General features: G+C 46.5%; 6 non-coding genes across 6 annotated transcripts; 1 reads left to right on the forward strand and 5 right to left on the reverse strand.

Annotated features, from left to right (window-relative positions):
* Nucleotides 1–2,013: 2,013 nt before the first annotated feature.
* On the reverse strand, nt 2,014–2,095 carry trnas-cga (transfer RNA serine (anticodon CGA)). Its single transcript has one exon. It is a non-coding gene; the product is annotated as a tRNA-Ser (tRNA).
* A 3,136-nt stretch (nt 2,096–5,231) lies between these two features.
* LOC138228344 (U5 spliceosomal RNA) lies at nt 5,232–5,348 on the reverse strand. Its single transcript, XR_011185424.1, has one exon. It is a non-coding gene; the product is annotated as a U5 spliceosomal RNA (small nuclear RNA).
* Nucleotides 5,349–10,468: 5,120 nt separating this feature from the next.
* On the reverse strand, nt 10,469–10,540 carry trnag-ucc (transfer RNA glycine (anticodon UCC)). Its single transcript has one exon. It is a non-coding gene; the product is annotated as a tRNA-Gly (tRNA).
* Nucleotides 10,541–16,312: 5,772 nt separating this feature from the next.
* Nucleotides 16,313–16,394, forward strand: trnas-gcu (transfer RNA serine (anticodon GCU)). The gene has a single exon. It is a non-coding gene; the product is annotated as a tRNA-Ser (tRNA).
* A 6,447-nt stretch (nt 16,395–22,841) lies between these two features.
* trnag-gcc (transfer RNA glycine (anticodon GCC)) lies at nt 22,842–22,912 on the reverse strand. Its single transcript has one exon. It is a non-coding gene; the product is annotated as a tRNA-Gly (tRNA).
* A 213-nt stretch (nt 22,913–23,125) lies between these two features.
* trnas-aga (transfer RNA serine (anticodon AGA)) lies at nt 23,126–23,207 on the reverse strand. The gene has a single exon. It is a non-coding gene; the product is annotated as a tRNA-Ser (tRNA).
* Between the last annotated feature and the right edge of the window lie 396 nt (nt 23,208–23,603).

Below are 23,603 nucleotides of genomic sequence, written 5' to 3' on the forward strand. Positions count from 1 at the left end.
AGCAATGTTTTTTTTCTTTAACCTTAACCCTGCTAATGGAGAAGAGTTAAACAACCGAGTCTATGCAGCTTAAACGGTGCGCACGTCGGGTTCTTAGCTGAAAGGGTGGTAAATCACGCTCACCCCAGTTCTTAATCTTTTAAAGAGGATACAAAATTGAACCTAGTCGCCACATCACATACATCCTGTTCAATGATAAAAAGGTAACATCTATCCTTGCTCCAGAGTAAATCTCACGTTGAAGGCATCTTTTTTTTCACTTTACCGTGAATCGGGCTCGGCTGCACAGAGGAGAGAGCAGAGCAATGAGGTCACTGGGACAGGGGAGTCACATGCTGGCGGTTTGAATACGCGGAAGATCACTGAGGGATCCACAGTATATGGACCCTCCGTGCGCCATCAGTCCGCACTCCGGACTCTGAATCCTGCCATCCGAGTTAAGATCTCGGCGGAACCTGAGGCGCAGTTCCTTCTTAAAACGTAATCTGGTGAGCATTTCTAGAATCGTACTTGTATAGATGCAGCCTTTAATGTGTTGCTAGGTTAAAATTGATGACTTCTTGTATTTCAGTAGGTAACTGCCCTCTTGATTTCAGATTCAATTTCTTTATTACAGGGGCGCTTTTATGAAGACAGAGTCATGTTCAGGTACTTTGCTTGATGGAGGAAGCTCATTTCGGACTCTGTGATCTGCTCACCTGGAAAGGTCTGCTGTACTACTAAAAGAGAGAAGTAGAGTCTGGAAGAAGGGACAATTTTATGATGCTTTGGAAGGTAGGTTTTTTTTTCTTTGAAATCGAAATGAATCAGAATATCAGTGCAAAAGACAAACTCTTGGTTTGGTTTAAAGAAATATGGTTTTAAAACAGACAAAATGTAGAAAACAGGTGTTTCTCACTTTTGGAAAAGAATGGACCGGGGGTAATAGTTTACTAGTTGCAGTGCTGAGCTCACCAGGTTGCAGTCCTGCAATGTCACACGACGGCCAGTGGCGCAATAGATAACGCGTTTGACTACGAATCAGGAGATTGTAAGTTTGACTCCTGCCTGGCTCGGGTCGTTTTTAAACGCATCGGGCTACTCCCCTAAGTAGTCTGTGCTACTTACTGCATTGTAATCGTACTCAGTAAGAGATTTCCTTCATGTAAATGAACTGCACCTGACAGCTTTAGGAAATCACCTGGGCTCAGTACGGTGCTGAGAGCTCAGCGTTGCTGTTGTTCTAATTAGCACGCACTGCATCGGCTATGAACCCGAACTTTTCAATTATTCCGATCATTAAGTCAACACGTAGTCCACATGAAAGGTAGAAATATTCTCTTGTCTGTCTCTTGTTTGTATAGAACTGAATGTCCCTGACAATGTACTGTTAGTTTTAATTGAAGAACGGCATTTGTGTTCAAATATACCAGACAAGTTTATGTAACTGCTCTTGCGACACTAAGTTGTAATTAGTCAAGAAATAAAGTCGAACAACAGCTGCGGGTTTAATTCTGAACGTATGAGATTGCAGCGCCTTTTACTTCCATTGACAAATGATAGAGATTTGAAGAGAGATCCTTCAGACCAGCAAGCAAACCCACGGCTATTTCGGTTTTCTATCTAGGCAACGTTGGTGTCTGCAATAGCATACATGAAAGCGTGATGCAATTTCTGTGGCTACATTTGTTCCACGTCATGCACAGTAAGAATGTTTCTAACACCAAATACAATGTCAACAATTAGCGATCACGCCTTCTCCTCAGTTAACCCACTGAAACCCTTGCTGTTAACAGTTCTTTAATGCGTGCTTTACGAGCACCTATATATTGTGTCGGTTCTTTCAGTTTTATTCATTAGGTTTTCAAAGGCATAAGTACAACACCAGAGGTGCGAACGCAAGATGTGTGGTTATCTGAAGAACTCATTTCCATGGCAGCGGGGCCAAGCGATTTAGCGTTTTTATAGTACCAGGAAAAGAGAAGCGGCACTTCGCCTTTGCCGCGCAGGCATAAGGAGACGTGCGGCAGACGCCATAGTCGGCAGGATTCAAACCTGCGCGGGGAGTCCCCAACGGATTTCGAGTCCATCGCCTTAACCACTCGGCCACGACTACAGCGAGTTCGCCATCGCCGCATTCCTCCTTTAATCTAACACGGAGTGCGACGTGGCTGCGGAAACCTTTTCAAAGTCGCTCTCCGTTAAAAAAAAATAAATACCTTTGACAAAATACGTGCCGGCAGACAGACACGCCTCAGAGGGTTTAAGGCTGGCTTCACGTTCAAATGATAAAGTCTCCCCGTCCGGATGTCAAAATGCAGTTTTGGCAGACAAAAAAAACAGCAACAAACCACAAATGTGGATAAGGATTTTACAAGCTGCACCACACTGCACTTTCAAAAGCATTTACATTCCTGTTAGACACAGGAATTGCCTTTGATTTGCGTGCTTACAAACGCCATGGAAAACGAAACAAAACTAAAGCCCTCAGCTCTTGCACTTGATTATAATGCCATTACGTGTCGAAGCAGGAATTTACGTCATCCTACCACTGCAACACGGGAAATAGAGGGAAATTAGCACACGCTACGAATCGTCTCAATCACTCCCTAGAGTCGTAAGGCGCATTGAAGGGTGCACCCCCATCATTAATCGTTGTGCCTCTGTGAAAGGAAAGCTCTTGAGCAGTCTTTGAAACAGCTCGGATGAAACACTTGATTGCTTCCATGTGCATCTGGAGTCCATTTCTTATTTTCACTTCACGCCGCCCAAAGCATTTCTAAAACAGGAGATTCGCATTTGGGAATGCGCCCTGCCCTACAAATAAAACAGGTCTACGGGTCTGAAACCTGCTCCACGGAAAACAGCTCTGTTGCGCATTTGATCAAAGGGAGAGTCGCTGTTCTTACTTTTTGATGACATAACACCCAAAGGGGCTTCTTTGGAGCTGTATTCCAACCAGCATCCTAAAGTTTCTTGGCGGTATCCTTTACAGTCCTCTGTTCGGTCGACAAGGACAGAAGGGGGCAGCTTTCCTCACACATACAGTGCAATGTACTGTACTGTTCCCGTTCATTGAATTCGCAGTTCTGCATCAGACCTCTAACTCGTTACATTAGCTTGGATTTAAGCCACGAAGCAGGCTTCTACTGTATAAACGTCTAGAGGAATCACAAACTATTTGAGAGGCCATCATCCCAGGGGGAACTGACAAAGTCTATCCCTAAACACCTAGTGCAGTCTCTCGAGAGACTGTCAAAAATCGCTTTCTCCGTTTGCGTTGCAAGTAAGTGAAAACGCGGTATCAACCCAGAGCCACTTGGCAGCACGGGCATGTAAATACTGTTACTGTCACTGCTCGATACCGACGTTAGGCTACTATACCATGTTCAGCCACCGCTAGAAAATGTACGGCTCTAGTACCGGAGCAAAGAACAGGAGGGCCAACACCGAACGGGCACAAGTGTCAGACAAGGAGAGCGACAAGAATGGGACTCGACCCCATGTGTGCAGAGCACAATGGATTAGCAGTCCATCGCCTTAACCACTCGGCCACCTCGTCAACAAAACTGGGCTGTCCTGACATGGGTTGGCGCACTCCAGTTGATCTTTTTCTTTTTTTTCCCTCATACTCGAGGGTCATTTTCCTGTTCCACATGCGATTTCAACATTTTCCTTGGGAGATGTCAAGCCAGCAAGCCACTACTGTGGTTCAGTGGCCAGTGTGGAGTTCAGTGGCCCTGTTGTACACAGAAAGCACATTGAGCTCCTTGGACATGAAAAGTTCCAGATAAAAGCCATTTGTCATCCTTTCTCTTGGTGTCGATGTTGCTATTGTATGTAAAGGTAGCAACTTGCTCAGCGAGCAGGCGGAGCACACACCGAATGCAGATGTGTCTGAGTGGTGTGTCCAAGTGGCTGCAAAAAGACAGCACTCCCAGGGCGCCGTGGCTTAGTTGGTTAAAGCGCCTGTTTAGTAAACAAGAGATCCTGGGTCTGAATCCCAGTGGTGCCTTTTTTTGTTCTGTGTTCTCGAACAGAACTGGTCATTATGGACAACCGCATACGTCTAGACTTAATTAAATGCAAGTATTCATTTCCTGTCTTGAACGACTTGTTTTTCTTAAAATGGATGCAACTTGCAAAATATGAAATACAAACCTCGCTAATCAGCGCTCGCGGCTGGCAAAAAAAAAAGAAGTCAGCAATGTTTTTTTCTTTAACCTTAAGCCTGCTAATGGAGAAGAACCTAGTCGCCATATCACATACATCCGTTTCAACGATAAGAAGGTAACAACTATCCTCACTCCAGTGTAAATCTCACGTTGAGGGCATATTTTTTTCCACTTTACCATGAGTCGGGCACAGCTGCACAGAGGCGAGAGCAGAGCAATGAGGTCACGGGGACAGGGGAGTCACACGCTGGCGGTTTGAACACGCGGAAGATCACTGAGGGATCCACAGTATGTGGACCCTCCGTGCGCCATCATTCCACACTCCAGACTCTGAATCCTGCCATCCGAGTTAAGATCTCGGCGGAACCTGAGGCGCAGTTCTTTCTTAAAACGTAATCTGGTGAGCATTTCTAGAATCGTACTTGTATAGATGCAGCCTTTAATGTGTTGCTAGGTTAAAATTTATGACTTCTTGAACTTCAGTAGGCAACTGCCCTCTTGATTTCGGATTTAATTTCTTTATTACAGGGGCGCTTTTATGATGACAGAGTCATGTTCAGGTACTTTGCTTGATGGAGGAAGCTCATTTCGGACTCTGTGATCTGCTCACCTGGAAAGGTCTGCTGTACTACTACAAGAGAGAAGTAGAGTCTGGAGGAAGGGACAATTTTATGATGCTTTGGAAGGTAATGTTTTTTTTTCTTTGAAATCGAAATGAATCAGAATATCAGTGCAAAAGACAAACTCTTGGTTTGGTTTAAAGAGATATGATTTTAAAACAGACAAAATGTAGAAAACAGGTGTTTCTCACTTTTGGAAAAGAATGGACCGGGGGTAATATTTTACTAGTTGCAGTGCTAAGCTCACTGGGTTACAGTCCTGCAATGTCACACCAGGGTCAGTGGTGCAATGGATAATGTGTCTGACTATGGATTAGGAGTTTGGAGGTTTGACTCCTGCCTGGCGCTGGTTGTTTTTAAACACATCAGCCTACTCCCTAAGTAGCCTGTGCTACTTACTGCATTGTAAGAGCGATTGTGAGCGGTTTTGTTTTCTCTCTTTGACCAGCCCAGCTGCGCCCCACCCGAAGGCAGGGAAGCACAAAAATTGTATGGAACTCATTCATGCTCCTCTCCATGGAAATCTTTAGTAAAAGGCAAAAGATTTGTACGAGATGAAGAGAAACCAGAGTGCGTGGCTGGACAGCTGCAGGAGCCCAGGCCGCCTTCAAGCCCTCTGCCCTGCCGGTCGTGGTTGGCAATGCACCTGGCCTTACAAACGAGCCAGTGGGGCCCGTTCAGCTCCGGGCTCATCGCCTGCGGCTCTCGGCTTACCTGGCAGGGGAGATACCTTGATCAGCCTGTAGTTGGTGTAGTTGGATTGTTTTCTTGTTTTCTGGAAGCAGTGTTTGTTTTGCAGTTTGAGATGGCAACCTTTGGATCCCGCAAGAATGCTGTACGTTTTGAGCTTTTGGATGACCTCTTCATGGATCGTATGCAGTTAGGCAGAAAAGTGTTACAGAAGGAACTTGGCTTTGAACCTCGGCACTTGGATTTCATCTTCGCTCTCCCAGGTCAGAAAGCATTTGAGGTTGTTTTTGCTACCTATTCTCTGTTTGAACAATGTGTGGATGTGTTTGAGGCAAAAAGAGGGAAAGTTCCTGCCCTTGAGAAGATCAACTTGCAGCCTCTGACACAGAGAGAGAGGAAAACGGTGCATGTTGTTATGTTCTCGGAAATGGCAAAGACGGAGGACATTCACACCTGGCTTAAGCAGTACTGCACAGTCCACCATGGAACTGAGGTTAGAGATGTTGATGGTATAAAAACAGGAGCAAGGAAATTCGAGGTTCGCTTGCTACCGGACAATGTAAATGGAGGCTTAAGGCACCTGCCCTCTACAATCCGGCTGGGCGCCTGCAATGGCTATGTTTTTTATGTGGGACAACCAAAGGTGCGTCGGCGCTGTGGTGCTGTGGGACACCTGGCATCGTCCTGCACTGTGAAATGCTGCAAGACCTGTGGCAAACAGGGACATTTAGCCTCTGACTGTTCAATGCTGCCAAAGTGCAATTTATGTGGCTCGGAAGGACACGTTTTTAAGAACTGCCCTCACGCCTACGCCAATAAACTCAAAATGAGAAAGGATGAGGCAGTGCTTGTTTCAGCCAAACCGGCCCGAAAAGCCAAAGCAAACAACAAGTCAAACAAAGAACCCTTGTTGAACAAAGAGTCTCAGCCTCCAGCCAGGATCAGTCCTGCTGTGGCTCCGGGGCCGGTGGAAGAGAAATCCACTACGCTCCCACAACCGCAGACTGCACCAGACAAGCACGAGGGTTTGAAAACCCCAGAGAACAGCGAGGACCCCTCCCCCACTCCTGCTCCTCAGAACGAGGGCCATTGTGGGGCCCCCACCGGTGGAGCGGGTCCAGCGACGATACCCAGGATTCAGCGGAGCTGCTTTTCTCAGACTCTGCAAGTGCTACAGATGCCCTCCTCTCCTCCATCCAGTCCGTCACGGAGGATCTGCAACAGCTGGTGGGTGAGGGGGAAGAGGAGACTGGTGCATCGGCTGCACCCCTTTCCCCTCAGTGCTACCAGGAGCTGGACTTGAGGAAAAGGAAAAATGACTCTGTTTTCTCCCCGAGCGAGGAGGAAGGAGAGCATGGCGATGGGGACAGCTGGAACCCCTCCACCCCTCCTTCTACCCCCTTCCTTGAAATGGACTCCGTGAACGCTTTTACTGCTGCCACCCTGATGAAGGCTCATTCAGAGGATGGCTGGCAGGAAATTGGTAAGAAGAAAAAGAAAAAGAGAAGGTAACAGGTGAGACCGAAGAGAAATGTGTTTTGTAAAGACTGGTTCCACTTTCTTATGTAATATGGCTCTAAACATAATTTCTCTTAACACCAGAGGTATCAATGACAGAGTTAAATGCCAGTGTGTCTTTGATTACCTCCAGCAGAGAGAGGGAGATGTGTTGATGTTGCAGGAGTGTGCTTTAGCCTATCAAGAGAGGTATAAAAGCTTTGAAGATAGGTGGGATAAAGGGCCTTCTGTTTGGTCAGGGGACAATAACAACAGAGCCTCTGGCGTGGCCATTCTTTTCAAAGGATGGGCTTTCAAATTGAAAAGTATTCAGAGGGTCATAGATGGCAGGTTGCTGTGTGTGGATGTGGAATGGGGGACCGTTAACCTGCGGCTAATCAATGTGTATTGTCCTACTAACGTGGGAGGAAGGGTGGAGCTACTCAAGGCACTCTCTCCCCTATTGTTAAGTAGCACAGACGTGATAGTGGGAGGGGATTTTAATTGTATCTTAGAGCACACAGACAGGCAGTCTAGCTCTCCGATAAAATTGGATTCCAGCTCACTGGCCCTGCAAAACTTAGTTCAAGACTTTAAACTCTCAGACACATATAGATGTATATATCCCACAACAGCAGGATATAAATGGTCAGGGAGGAATAGCAGCTCCAGAATTGACTATTGCTTTGTCTCAGAGAGAGTGAAAGTTGTTGGGGTCACTCTTCAGCCTGTCTTCTTCTCAGATCATCAGGCTTTAGGGTGTAGAGTGGAACTCAAGGGCGGGACTGTCTTTGGCCCAGGCCTCTGGAAACTCAACACTAAGCTGCTAGAGAACGAGGGGGTAGTATCCCGCTACAAGGAGAAACTATCACAGTGGCTGTCCTTGCAGTGTCTGTACGGGTCAGTAGGAGAGTGGTGGGAGGAGGTGAAGATGAGGACAAAGGCCTTTTTCATGGCTGAGGGAAGGAAGGCTGCTGCCAGACGGAGAGGAGTGCTAGCCAGGAAACAGAGGCAGCTGCAGCGTCTCTACACGATGCTGCACAGTGGCTTCGCTGTGCTCGAGGATATCACCCTTTTAAAAAAGGACATCCGGAGCATAGCCGAAGAAAGTAGTCGAGGAGTGCTGTTAAGAAGCAGAGTGCAGTTCTTGGAAGAAAATGAGAAGTGTACTCGCTTCTTTTTCAGGAAAGTGGTAGGCTCCAAGTCTGTCATGGAAAGTGTAGTTGATGTGGAGGGACGAGAGAGAACAGAGCCGAGTGCTATCCTCTCCTGCACCAAGGCCTTCTACTCAAGACTGTACAGCTCTACAGAGGTAAAGGATGAAGAAATTCATTTTTTTACCTCAAAGCTAGAAAACGTTTTGAGTGAAGAAGATAGGGAAGTACTTGAGAGGGATTTGACAATAGAAGAGCTGAGACAGGCTATGGAGAGCTTACAGAAGAGGAAAACTCCGGGTGCTGACGGGCTCCCTAAAGAATTTTATTGCACCTTTTGGGATCTGCTTCAGGATCCGCTACTGCTCCTATTCGAGCGAAGCTATAAGACAGAATTGCTGCCTGACTCCTTAAGAGAAGGCACTATCTCTCTCTTGTTTAAGAAAGGAGCAAAGAATGACATAAAGAACTGGAGACCCCTCAGCCTGTTAGGCGTGGACACTAAGATCCTGTCCAAAGCCCTTTTCCTGCGCCTACAAAATGTAGTGGCCTCACTGGTAGGGAAAGAACAGACTTGTGGGATAGCAGGACGCCTGATGAGCGACAACCTGGCCTTGTTGAGGGATGTCTGTCTGTACTCAGAGGATCGCTCCCTCCCTCTGTGCATTTTAGGTGTAGACCTAGAAAAGGCCTTTGACCGCCTAAACCGGCAGTACTTAACATTGGTACTTGAGCACATGAATTTTTGCCCCATCATGAGAAAGTGGATTAACCTGCTGTACACAGGTAGCAACAGCAGAGTAATGGTTAATGGCAATAGATCACACCCCTTTGAAGTCTGTTCAGAGGTGAGGCAGGCCTGCCCATTATCCCCCTTGTTATTCGTTTTGGCTATGGAGCCCTTAGCCTGTGCCTTGCGCCAGGATCAGGCCATTAATGGGATACCAGTGCCTGGAAGTGGGGGAGGAGAGGTAAAGACATCTCTATACCTGGATGACCCTGCTCCTCTCTGACAATGCCTCAATTAGCAGAGCTCTGCAGTGCTGTGATCGTTTCTCTTTGGCTTCATCCGCAAAAATTAACAAATCTAAGAGTGAGATTTTTTATCAGAACTGGAGGGAGCCAAAAGAAGGACATGATCTCAGGCTGCAAGAGAAGAGAATTAATTTACAGGTGCCATTCCCCGGCATTGTGGCCATTGTCGGTGTTCACACGCGATAAGATAAGGCGGAGGAGAGTGGGGCATGCCCAGCGGCAGACATTCAAGGAGGGGGCAGTGCGAGGTGAGGTGAGGTGAGGTGTGACACCCCGGAGCCCCGACGCAGCTAATGCGGAGCACTTGTTGGACTGGCATCGAAAGGACGTGTGCGCACGGAGCGAGCCTTCCCTGCGGCGGAGCGCGGGAACTTTCTCCCCCCCTCCCGCTGCAGGAGTTGTGTGCGCTGCAGCGGTGCCGAGAGAAAAGCACAGAAGGCAGCAGGCTCTGGAGAGCAGGTAAGAGATGGAGCCTTGTGGGCAGGCGAGCAGGCCCGTTTTTTGGAAATTGCTGAAAAGGTTTGTTCGGTGTGTGGCAGGCGCACGTCGCGAGCTTGCGTGGCGATCTGCCGGTCTGGAGTTATGCAAATGAGGCCGAATTGCATCCCGGGACATGCTGCGAATGCGCAACGGTGACTGCAGATGTGTAGGAAACGGTGCGCTCGTTTTCTTGTTTTGCCCACACTTTTGAGTGTTAGTGTGGCGTGTGAGTGTGCGAAAGAGTGGGCCCAGCAGGAGGCGGTGGCGTGCAGGGCGAGGAGGTGGCCTAGGCTGCGCAATTTGTGCTGTGGGTGCGGGCCTCTTGCAACTTGGTTTATTTGGTTTATTTATGGTTCGCATAAATAAAACCGGAAAAGAGGAATTTATTCTGCTTCCTGTGCGTGCAGTAGTTACAAAGTTGAACGTCTTTACACGATCTGCTGCAGTTTTCAGTGGGCGGGCTTTGTCAGATGGCTTGGAAAAACGCACTGTGTTTCGGCTCGGGAAACATCATGAGCAGTGTCCTGCATGTTTTCTGTGTATAGCTGTCTTTTAACGCATACAGAATTCATTCGAAATCATTGATTTCTCCAATTAACAAGGGTCGCTTTTTGAACCTGCCAGAAGCATTCTTTCAATGTAACAGATTTACTCCGGGGAAAGGCAGCATGACATTGAGAGTAGCTCAAGCTTTCAGCACCTGTATCGGACTGCAGACACCGCTCAGAATCCCCTGTAAGATTCTCCTTCAATTCTGTTTTGCATTCCGTTTTTCAAAAGGCTGCGCTTTGCTAGTCACAATCCAAGGCTCATGACAGCATTTGAAACCAATCGCCACTGCGTTGGCCGGGAATCGAACCCGGGTTAACTGCTTGGAAGGCAGCTATGCTCACCACTATATCACCAACGCACGCCAACAGGTGCCCTGCAGGACACCACCAGAGAATGCTCACGATTTCGGAAGCTGTCTCCGGGACGTGGTGATTCCACACATCCTGAATAAATCATGATATTGTTAGTTGCTGTAGCTAGACGTTCAAATGAGTTTCATGGCCAGATGGACTGTTTCCTCCAGCGGTATAGTATTGCAGTGAGACAGCACGATGCCTGCAAGACTGTCACGCTAAACGCCACAGATTGTGTTTGTGTTGGACAGTTGGACCCTACAGTTGGACCCTCGTCGACAACCTGAATAGCTTATTCAGAAGCAGTGCTGGACCGGGAACGAACCAGCTTCTTCCCAGGCACAAGAGTGACTTGTGAGGACTCGCGGTCACACTCTGTGCATAGAGACTTTCTACCAGCCAGCCGGACTGCTGGTAGATCCCCTCGGAGCAACGACTGCCCTGCGCGCCGCAGTCAGATTCCTCCGCCCGTCCTACTCCGAGCTGCACCTTGACTGGTTGGCCGGTAGCCAGAGGACGCCGGGACAACGCCCATTGGACAACCGCTGGAACAGAGGCTGCAACAGAGCCTGTCAGCTGGTTTGGTGTTCGTGCCGGGAAATTCCAAATCCATACACAGTGGATAAGTAAACCCCATGTTCTACATTGCGTCTCGAGAATTTAATTGTACCTCAACACAAGTTGTTATCAATTTAATTCATGAGTAATGTATTTACTTCCGAGTTTAGAGTAACAGTGGGTAATAACACTGATTAGCGATTTGGTAACCGAACGATATATATTGACATATATTCTCTGTTGTGTATCTCTTTGTGTTTGCATCTCTTCGGGATTATATACCTTGTATATTGATAACCCTCACAGTAAGGTCTGCCACTCGTATCCAGGCAGACTAGTATATGTTTGGTGCACAATTTATATTAATAAATGTATCTAGTGTATTGAACCCCTGTGTGTGCGTTGTTAGTTGTTCTGACGATTGATTTTCTAAAAGCCCCAACGAACAACCTTGTGATTACTGCTACAATTAATAATTGTCTCAGTAAACCCATCAAACCATTACATTTAATGGCGTCCCTGGGTGGGTGAGTTTAGAATGAAATGAGAATCAGTCGCACAGAATAACTGAAGTTCAGCACAGCACCGCGGCTTCTATACGCGAATACCGGGTGTGCTGATAACTGCGTAAAGAAATCCCCCTGTTTTCTAGCGTTTAGTGTAACGTGTGCTGATTGGAAATCCATCTGCTCGGGTGTCTAGATTCCATACTGTATTTTGGAAAAAGAAAAAAAAAAGTAATACTCTTAAAGTTTCTCTGACGTAATGACAATGGCTGCTAAAATGTCTGAGGTGGAGTCGCTTATAAGTACTATTTCTAGCGATGACAATCCTGGTTACTGGAGTGGTATCGAAAAGTTGAACTTTGATGATATTGAGAAGCTGCAAGTAGATTTAGTAGCTAAGGTAGCGAACCAGCTTAACACAGGAGTGTCTGTGAACGCAGTTCTGGTCCTATCGAGTTTCACCTTAAATCTAGCTAAACAGCTGGAACTGTCTTTGTCCGAGCTGACAAAGTTTCAAAAGCTTCAGGGAACGCTAGAAAGATATAAGGTGGAGCGAGTCGAGTTGTTGGATATAATCAGAGAAAAGAGAGTGAAAAATGAGGAAAGTGAAGACTGACTCAGGGAAGTTTTAGGTAAATTAGATGACTTGTCTGCTAGAGAAACTGCGGCTGAGGTAGCTAGGAGAGACCTGGAAGGGAGCTCGAAAGAAAAAGAAAAAGAAATTGAGAGTTTAAATGAGCTCAGCCAGGAAAGGCAAAAGGAGTCAGATGCTGCCGTACTGGAAGCAAAATAGACTAGATCCCACTTGCATGCCAGCCCACCTAGCAGCCCGGAGCGCTCACCCAGCGCGCCGGGAGGAGGTTTCTCCCGGCCAGGGTCTGTGGTCGGATCGGCATGGGGGAGATCGCCGAGTCCTGCGCGAGACGCAAGGGCGAGTCAGTTCAGGCATAGACCCCCTGCTCCTGATCACGGCCGTCTCCCTGCCCGCGGAGAAACCGTAAAAATTAACCTCCACTCCCTGAGGCAGTTAGCCAAAGATGTAGAAAGGTTTCACCCGTCAGTGTCAGGGAATAATGTGGAGACCTACATCGATGAGCTGAGATATACTTTGCAGTTTATGCCCGAAGCGTCCGAACAGGAAAAGGCTATGTAAGTAAGGAAAACTACCAGCCGAGCGATCCACGAGTGGATGTCTAGACAAGGACCGGAAGTCTGTAATAGCTTTGAGGAGCTGTGTCAGGCAATGATCGGAGAATTTTCGGCTTTTATCGATCCCATAGCTGCCGTGGCTGCTGTGCACCATATTAAGCACGAAAAAGCTGAAGCCCCTCGCGACTATTATCAGAGGCTTAGGCGCACTTATTTTGCAGGGCGGAATGAAGAGGGTTGCGAAGAGAACGTGAATTTCAAAGGTTTATTCATTGCTAATCTGCATCCCTCAGTCAGGAAAATGATTGTGATGCACACACAGCGATGAAAATGGCTGACATTAGAAGGTTGGCTCAAAAAGCCTGGGGAGCTGAAGTCTCTGCTTCCTCAGAGCGAAAACCTGCTAAAACGGCCGTGTTCGCCACTAAAGCCAGCAGGGTTGACGACTCGCCTCAGCTCGAGGCAGCTGAGGTTCCTGAGCTCGCTAAGCCCCGGCACAAAATAGGCAGGCAGGACCGCACTAAGCGTCAGAGTGAGCGCTACGGGGAAGGCAAGGGCTCAGGCAGAGTCTATCATAAGACTGGACGAAGGGAGTCGACTGCAGCCCGCCTGGCCAGGCTTGAACAAGCCCTGCCTGAGAGATCAGGACAGGGTAAACCTTCCGCACCGAATGCCAGAAGTGTGAATGAGCTTAGGGGGACCACGCCCCTTCTCACTGGAGGAGGCGGGGATCCGTCCCAAGCCCCTCCCTCAGTCTATCTGATTGGGTGGGAGGGTTCCTGCCTGGAAGAAGGCTGTGACTCTGAGTTGGGCGCTGACCCCGCCCCTGAAGTCAAAGAAAAGGCAGGCTTCCAACAATTCTTAGGGAATCTCAGCCAGAAAGGCAAAGCAAGGCGTATTTATATCAAGGTTTTTCTTGAAAACGTCTTAGATAGAGAAGCACTGATTGACACTGGGGCTGAAATTAGTTTGATGTCAGCCGATCTACTCAGCGAGCTCAAACAAGTAGCGAAAGGAAAAGGCATCAGACTTAAGGTAGAACCGTGTAAGATAGATATTTCCAGCTATACCCAGGATCATGCCAGGATCACACACCGAGTGTGGGTGGCACTTAGGTTCGGGCCAATGAACATGGTGCATCCTGTTTACATCTCTAGGTTAAAAAGAGAGCCACTACTCATTGGCCAAGACCTGCTTGACAGGCTGGAGCCTCTGGTGGACTGCCAGCGTGGAAAATTGTGGGCTCAGGTCAAAAACCCTAAGCCTGTTGCACAGCAAAAAGGGGGATTCAGTGGTTATGCTGTGATCACACAGTGCCCACTGAACACTATAGCTGAGTTGGAGGTTCCTCCTGGTTCCTTTGGACGAGAATAAATGTCTCTTCTTGCTTTCCAAAACTACAGGGAAGTCCTGCCCAGGCCAGCACTCCCACGGTCTCCCAACTACAGGAGCAGTGCTCCGAGCAGCTGCTTGACCCGCCAGGTAAAGCACACCCCCTTTTCATCCCTGAAGAAGAGTGGATCTCCCTGTCCGGTAATGAATGGGAGTCCTTTCTGTGCACCCTGGTACCTCAGGGGGTCCAGGACTACCACCCCATGGTGGTGGGAGGGGGTCCAGGTGGCAGAAGTGCAGGTTGATGATGTAATTCTTAGCCTCAGCTCTGAGAAGTCCATAATCAGTGAAGGTCTGTTCGAGGACCTGTCGCGAAGCTGTCAGGTGACCCTGGTGACGCAGTCACAGGTTCTGTGGTGGGCACCCCCACCTCATAGGTCCATTTGGAGCAAAGGAAGCTGTGTAGCTTCCATCTCCATCGGAAAAAGGAAGTTTGCTCACTACTTCCAGGTAGCACCTCAGCTGACCCATTCGGTCTGCATTGGTGCAGACCTATTGGTTCGACTGGGCGCCCAGCTGGACACAGTAAACAGTGTGCTGTGGAAACGGGTGGACCCAGATGCCCACTCTCTAAGCGGTGACCCCGAGAACATTCGGTCAGGTCAGACGATTCCTCAGGCCTGCCAGGTAGTAAACGAATCGGACCTGATCGTTCCTGCGTCAACAGCAGGGTTTCCGGTACGCCTTGTCCTAAAGAAGGGACAGAGAATGGACGCTGAGATGGTTTTCTTCCAACCATCAGCTCAGTTTATCAGACTGAACCTAGCAGTCTGTTGTACCCCCAAACTGGAACGGAATGGCCGAGCCACCTGCCTGTTGGTGCAGAACATAGCAAAACAAGATGTCAAAATCCCTGCTCGCACTGACATGGGACTGGAATTGACAATAGTTTCTATGATTTCGAACTGGCCATCCCAGTACTGGGGCAGCTCCCTGGTCCCTTGGCTTCATAAAAGCGCCACTGTAATAAAGAAATTAAATCAAAATCAAGAGGGCAGTTGCCTACTGAAATACAAGAAGTCATCAATTTTAACCTAGCAACACATTAAAGGCTGCATCTATACAAGTACGATTCTAGAAATGCTCACCAGATTACGTTTTAAGAAGGAACTGCGCTTCAGGTTCTGCCGAGATCTTAACTCGGATGGCAGGTTTCAGAGTCCGGAGTGCGGACTGATTGCGCACGGAGGGTCCATATACTGTGGATCCCTCAGTGATCTTCCGCGTGTTCAAACAGCCAGCGTGTGACTCCCCTGTCCCCGTGACCTCATTGCTCTGCTCTCTCCTCTGTGCAGCCGAGCCCGATTCACGGTAAAGTGAAAAAAAATATGCCCTCAACGTGAGATTTACTCTGGAGCGAGGATAGATGTTACCTTTTTATCATTGAACAGGATGTATGTGATGTGGCGACTAGGTTCAATTTTGTATCCTCTTTAAAAGATTAAGGACTGGGGTGAGCGTGATTTACCACCCTTTCAGCTAAGAACCCGACGTGCGCACCGTTTAAGCTGCATAGACTCGGTCGTTTAACTCTTCTTCATTAGCAGGGTTAAGGTTAAAGAAAAAAAACATTGCTGACTTCTTTTTTTTTGCCAGCTGCTAGCGCTGATTAGCAAGGTTTGTATTTCATGTTTTGCAAGTTGCATCCATTTTAAGAAAAACAAGTCGTGTTAAAGACAGGAAATGAATACTTGCATTTAATTAAGTCTAGCCGTAGGCGGTTATCCACTGGGATTCAGACCCAGGGCCTCCTGTTTACTAGACAGGCGCTTTAACCAACTAAGCCACAGCGCCCCGGGAGTGCTGTCCTTTTGCAGCCACTTGGACACACCACTCAGACACATCTGCATTCGGTGTGTGCTCCGCCTGCTCGCTGAGCAAGTTGCCACCTTTACATACAATAGCAACATCGACACCAAGAGAAAGGATGACAAATGGCTTTTATCTGGAACTTTTCATGTCCAAGGAGCTCAATGTGCTTTCTGTGTACAACAGGGCCACTGAACTCCACGCTGGCCACTGAACCACAGCAGTGGCTTGCTGGCTTGACATCTCCCAAGGAAAATGTTGAAATCGCATGTGGAACAGGAAAATGACCCTCGAGTACGAGGGAAAAAAAAGAAAAAGATCATCTGGAGCGCGCCAACCCAGTTGGGACAGCCCAGTTTTGTTAACGAGGTGGCCGAGTGGTTAAGGCGATGGATTGCTAATCCATTGTGCTTTGCACGCATGGGTTCAAATCCCATCCTCGTTGGTTTCCATGTCTGTTTCCATTCTGTTTTTGATCCTTATTGCTCAATGCACAGTGAAAGCATTGCATACATGTGTCTGACAATGAGAAATGGGCCCCTGAGACAGTCATTTGCCTGTTTCACAAATGATCGTATTTTACTAGAGATTCTGTTTGGGATTCAGATGTGCATTCGGACAGCAATCCCTTTCAAGAAATGATACGTTCTGGATGAGGTCAAAGGTGCATCATTTGGACACTTTGTGGGCTTGAAATACAAAGAAAATCATGTTCTATGGTACAAGATAAATACAAAACTTAAGCTTTTATTATAATTAGATTTGTTTATAAAGCATAAGCAATCATTTATTACATTAATATATGTAAAAATAACATTTTAGCATCATACGTTTAGTATATTTAGTCCCTAATGCTGAAAGAAATGATCATAGAACATGACTTCTAACCTTACCTGCGGTGTTTTTGATCCCTATTGCTCAATGCACAGTGAAAGCATTGCATACATGTGTCTGACATTGAGAAATGGGCCCCTGAGACAGTCATTTGCCTGTTTCACAAATGATCGTATTTTACTAGAGATTCTGTTTGGGATTCAGATGTGCATTCGGACAGCAATCCCTTTCAAGAAATGATACGTTCTGGATGAGGTCAAAGGTGCTGGAACACTGTATTTAGGATGTGTTTGCAGTTATTCTGTGTTTCTAGCTTCAACCCAGTGATATATATATATATGCTCACTGCTTTTTTGGTACATGCCCAGGGCAATAATCATTATGAGGATTTATATCCATATGTGCTAGAGGTAGTGTTGTGAAATTCTTCAACACACTGGATCGCAGGTTTAAACCTGCACTCTTACTCCTTAAATACCAACAAATGCAGATATGTAGCAATCATATTGTAGCTGACACTCATTTGCCTGTTTCACAAATGATCATATTTTACTAGAGATTCTGTTTGGGATACGGATGTGCATTCTGACAACAATCTCTTTCAAAAAATGATTTTACCTTATCGCAGCTTTGCCCCTCTTGCCTCTTTGGAAAATATCTCCATCTTGTGGTCGTTGTTGGTAATGTCTAGACAATATCTCCATCTTGTGGTCGTTGTTGGTAATGTCTAGACAATATCTCCATCATGTGGTCGTTGTTGGTAATGTCTTCTAATGCCCTTTTTTTATTTCAATTCTTTATTAGTTGATTCTAGAATCTCTACAATAGAGCTGAAAATATCAGTTTTGTAGCAGACAATATGACATTAGTTATAGTCCAATTAAGACTTTATTACCCTGTTTGTAACATAACAAATTAAAATTGATTAAAACTAAGTTTGGAACACCAGGGAACATAAAAAATGATTTTTAGGAAAACCATGAAGTTCTCTGTGTCCGATGCCTGCAAGGGGAGAAAGCTAGAATCCTTTGCTTTTTCAAAATTTGAAAATAAACATCATATAACAACAGCTTTCATTCCTAGGAGTGAAAAATAACCATTTTTGAAGACATATTAGTTTCTAAAACACTACAATAAAGTTAAAAACATCCGTTTTATATTACTTTTAGTATTTTTAGTGAAATTAGTCATTTATTGCACTATTTTTAATATAATCTCTAATTAAAAGTGAATAGAATTAAGTTTGGAGCAACAAGGAACACAAAAAAAAAGATTTTAAGGAAAAAAATGATGTCTTCTGTGCCAGGTGCCTGCAAGGGGAGAAAGCTAGAATCCTACCCAGGCTCCTGGAGCTCTGTCCTGGCTAAAGGAGGGTGAATCCATCCCCTTCAAAGCTCCATGAAAAAATGATCATTTAAAATTTGAAAAAAAAAACATCATATAACAACAGTTTTCATTCATAGGAGTGAAAAACAACCATTTTTGAAGACATATTAGTTTCTAAAACACTACAATAAAGTTGAAAACATCCGTTTTATATTACATTAATTTTTGTGAAATTAGTCATTTATTGCACTATTTTTAATAAAATCTCTAATTAAAAGTGATTAAAATTAAGTTTGGAACAACAAGGAACACAAAAAAAAAGATTTTAAGGAAAAAAATATTGTCTTCTGTGCCAGGTGCCTGCAAGGGGAGAAAGCTAGAATCCTACGCAGGCTCCTGGAGCTCTGTCCTGGCTAAAGGAGGGTGAATCCATCCCCTTCAAAGCTCCATGAAAAAATGATATTTTTAAATTTGAAAAAAAAACATTATAGAACAACATCTCTTGGTCAACAGAGTGCAAAAATCCAACTTTGAAGAAAATCCATTGACTGATCCCCGAATCCTGAAGTTTCTTTGCATGATATCGGGCTTGCAACCACTTTCTAGAAAATTATGAAAAATGCCAAAAATGAAAAAAAAGTTATCAATTCTAGAGCCTAAGAGGAAAACAAGACAAATGTATATCTCCAAATAATTTTATGTGCTTCAGAAGAGCCCAGGAAAGTTTTTTGCATACATGAAACCACGCCCGTTTGCACGTAAGCAGACATGGTTGCAGACACGACTGCATGAAAGCACGCGTGCATGCGAAGTCATCCTGTTGAGCATTTGAAAAGCCGCACCACGCCGCACTTGAAATAGCTCTTACCTTAGTGGTAGACGCAGGAATCGCCTTTTTATTTACGCTCTTACCAACGCGATGGAAAGCAAAACAAAGCAAAGCAGAGCAAAACAAAACGAACAAACGAAAACCCTCACGTCCCGCACTTGCATATAACGCCGTTACGTGCCCAAGCGGTATTGTACGTCATCCTAGCACTGCACCCTGGGGCGTACGGTATATGGGAACGAGCACACGCCATGAATCGTCTCGAATCAGTCTCTACAGCTGTAAGGTGCCTTGAAGCGTGCACCCCCAACATTCTTCTTTGCGCATGTGTGAAAGGTAAACTCTTGAGCAAACTCTGAACCAGCTCTAAGGAAACTAATCCGATTAGACGTTACTTTGACTCATCTTTTTACTCTCAGTGCTGGTTTGCTCAAACTCCAGCTAGGGTTAGTGTTAGCATTCCCACGCTACTTAGACACTTTGTTTACGCTCAGTGCTGGATTTTGGGAACTTCAGGACGAGTGGGAATTTTCTCCTATCTGTCAATTCTGTTTTGTTTTGGAAACTCTTGGCTGCCTATATTGTACAGTGCAGCGTGAAGGAAACATTTTCCAAAACTGTGTCAGCTCAAAAGTTGTAAGAAAACCTCTCCAGCTGCTTTAACTCTCTTCATTTTTGTCATTTAATGTGACACTCGATGTATAACTGGAGCCTCACATATGCAAATGGTGAGGCTCCAGTTCGACACCACTTTACAGTATATGACAAAAGCATGGCAGACTGTGCCGGACCGGCAGATAACTTCCGCTTATTTTTACCATATTAAACATTGGAAATCCAACCACTTTCATTTGTGACACTTGATTTTGGCTCCACCTAAGACACTCTTAAATATTCAAACACTTTTCTCTTCTCCCGCAACACTCTTGTCTGTCGGCACTATGTGGCAGTGTTGCATGACAACCCATCTCACCACGGAAAGGAACCTAACAGCTTTGGTAAGAAAGGAGAAAAGGACCTAGCCCGTACGATTAGGCGTTATTAGCACCACGCTCTAACCAACTGAGCTAACCGGCCTCACGACAGTGCTCCTCTCTGTGCTGCAAAAAATCAAACTCAGGGAATTTCTTTTGCCCTCCTTTGAATAGAAAGCCGTGTAATTCAGTGTACGGGCTTTCTCGTGCAGTTTCATGGTTCTTGTAACCCAAATCCTACACTGGCCTGAAGTGCCCCCCCATTTCACAGCATTTTTCAGCTGATTTAAAATGTACCTAAAGGAGAAGCATTATTGAAGACCATCAATTACCAAGAGCTTTTGTCAAAGGTTTTGGTGGTCATTTTTAATGACCACAGAGCGCTGTGACCTCGGTTTTACATCTCATCCAAAAGACAGCGCCCTTTTACAACACAGCATATCCGTCACTATACTGGGGCATTAGGACCCGCACAGACCTCAGGGTGAGCGCCCCCCCGCCGGCACCATTAACACCGCTTCCAGCTGGAAGCTTTGTTTTTCCCTGTAGCTCACCCTCATCCGGGTACTGACCTGGCTCACACCTGCTTAGCTTCAGTGGGTTTTCAGTTGCGAGTTGCAAGGGGATGCAAGTGATGGAGCCGCTCGCTGCAAAAGCCACTGCATTGGCCGGGAATCGAACCCGAGCCTCCAGCGGGGCAGGCAAGAATTCGACCACTGAACCACCAATGCTCAGTGCCTGGGCCTTCAAAAAAGACGCTTTTTTGGTGCTCTGTGCAAAAAGCGTCGACATCTGCTTCCAGCTGCAAAATGCCATTCGCAGACGCTGAAGAATTTATTTCCAAGGCAGCGGGTACAAGCGATTTGGCGTTTTAAAACCACCAGGAACAGCAAAGAGGCACGTTTCTTTGCTTGCGCCGGAACACAACGACAGGAGGTGGACAACGTAGTCGGCAGGATTCAAACCTGCGCGGGGAGACCCCAATTGATTTCTAGTCCATCGCCTTAACCACTCGGCCACGACTACAGCAAGCCCCACTGCCGCTGCGTTCTTGCTACAATCTTACCTGGATCGCGAGGCGCCGGCGGAAGCCTATTTCAAAGTCGTTCTCCGTTTCAAAAAAACATTTCCAAAATACAAGCCTTGCAGACAGACACGCCTCAGAGGACTTAAGGGTGGCTTCATGTCGGAATGATAAAGTCTCCCCGTCCGGACATGAAAATGCCACTTTGTTACACACAAAAAAAGAATCAACAACAGAGAAATGCCCACAAGCATTTGAAAAGCCGCACCACGTCGCACTTGAAATAGCTCTTACATTAGTGGTAGACGCAGGAATCGCCTTTTTATTTACGCTCTTACCAACGCGATGGAAAGCAAAACAAAGCAAAGCAGAGCAAAACAAAACGAACAAACGAAAACCTTGCGTATAACGCCATTACGTGCCCAAGCGGTATTGTACATCATCCTAGCACTGCAACCCGGGGCGTATGGTATATGGGAACGAGCACACGCCACGAATCGTCTCGAATCACTCCCTACAGCTGTAAGGCACCTTGAAGCGTGCACCCCCAACATTCTTCTTTGCGCATGTGTGAAAGGTAAACTCTTGAGCAGACTCTGAACCAGCTCTAAGGAAACTAATCCGATTAGACGTTACTTTGACTCATCTTTTTACGCTCAGTGCTGGATTGCTCAAACTCCAGCTAGGGTTAGGGTTAGCATTCCCACGCTACTTAGACACTTTGTTTACGCTCAGTGCTGGATTTTGGGAACTTCAGGATGAGTGGGAATTTTCTCCTATCTGTCAATTCTGTTTTGTTTTGGAGACTCTTGGCTGCCTATGTTGTACAGTGCAGCATGAAGGAAACATTTTCCAAAACTGTGTCAGCTCAAAAGTTGTAAGAAAACCTCTCCAGCTGCTTTAACTCTCTTCATTTTTGTCATTTAATGTGACACTCGATGTATAACTGGAGCCTCACATATGCAAATGGTGAGGCTCCAGTTCGACACCCAGTTCGACACCACTTTACAGTATATGACAAAAGCATGGCAGACTGTGCCGGACCGGCAGATAACTTCCGCTTATTTTTACCATATTAAACATTGGAAATCCTCCCACTTGTATTTGTGACACTTGATTTTGGCTCCACCTAAGACACTCTTAAATCTTCAAACACTTTTCTCTTCTCCCGCAACACTCTTGTCTGTCGGCACTATGTGGCAGCGTTGCATGACAACCCCTCTCACCACGGAAAGGAACCTAACAGCTTTGGTAAGAGAGGAGAAAAGGACCTGGCCAGTACGGGGCTCGAGCCCGTGACCTTGGCGTTATTAGCACCACGCTTGAACCAACTGAGCTAACCGGCCTCACAACAGTGCTCCTCTCTGTGCTGCAAAAAATCGAACTCAGGGAATTTCTTTTGTCCTCCTTTGAATAGAAAGCCGTGTAATTCAGTGTACGGGCTTTCTCGTGCAGTTTCATGGTTCTTGTAACCCAAATCCTACACTGGCCTGAAGTGCCCCCCCATTTCACAGCATTTTTCAGCTGATTTAAAATGTACCTAAAGGAGAAGCATTATTGAAGACCATCAATTACCAAGAGCTTTTGTCAAAGGTTTTGGTGGTCATTTTGAATGACCACAGAGCGCTGTGACCTCGGTTTTACATCTCATCCAAAAGACAGCGCCCTTTTACAACACAGCATCTCCGTCACTATACTGGGGCATTGGGACCCGCACAGACCTCAGGGTGAGCGCCCCACCGCCGGCACCATTAACACCGCTTCCAGCTGGAAGCTTTGTTTTCCCCTGTAGCTCACCCTCATCCGGGTACTGACCTGGCTCACACCTGCTTAGCTTCAGTGGGTTTTTTGAGTTGTGAGTTGCAAGGGGATGCAAGTGATGGAGCCGCTCGCTGCAAAAGCCACTGCATTGGCCGGGAATCGAACCCGAGCCTCCCGCGTGGCAGGCGAGAATTCTACCACTGAACCACCAATGCTCAGTGCCTGGGCCTTCAAAAAAGACGCTTTTTTGGTGCTCTGTGCAAAACGCGTCGACATCTGCTTCCAGCTGCAAAATGCCATTCGCGGACGCTGAAGAACTTATTTCCAAGGCAGCGGGTACAAGCGATTGGGCGTTTTAAAACCACCAGGAACAGCAAAGAGGCGCGCTTCTTTGCTTGCGCCGAAACACACCGCCTGGAGGCGGACAACGTAGTCGGCAGGATTCGAACCTGCGCGGGGAGACCCCAATGGATTTCTAGTCCATCGCCTTAACCACTCGGCCACGACTACAGCAAGCCCCACTGCCGCTGCGTTCTTGCTACAATCTTACCTGGATCGCGAGGCGCCGGCGGAAGCCTATTTCAAAGTCGTTCTCCGTTTCAAAAAAACATTTCCAAAATACAAGCCTTGCAGACAGACACGCCTCAGAGGACTTAAGGGTGGCTTCATGTCGGAATGATAAAGTCTCCCCGTCCGGACATGAAAATGCCACTTTGTTACACACAAAAAAAGAATCAACAACAGAGAAATGCCCACAAGCATTTGAAAAGCCGCACCACGTCGCACTTGAAATAGCTCTTACATTAGTGGTAGACGCAGGAATCGCCTTTTTATTTACGCTCTTACCAACGCGATGGAAAGCAAAACAAAGCAAAGCAGAGCAAAACAAAACGAACAAACGAAAAC

Source organism: Lepisosteus oculatus, unplaced genomic scaffold (assembly GCF_040954835.1).
Source record: "Lepisosteus oculatus isolate fLepOcu1 unplaced genomic scaffold, fLepOcu1.hap2 HAP2_SCAFFOLD_40, whole genome shotgun sequence".
Classification (NCBI taxonomy): domain Eukaryota; kingdom Metazoa; phylum Chordata; class Actinopteri; order Semionotiformes; family Lepisosteidae; genus Lepisosteus; species Lepisosteus oculatus.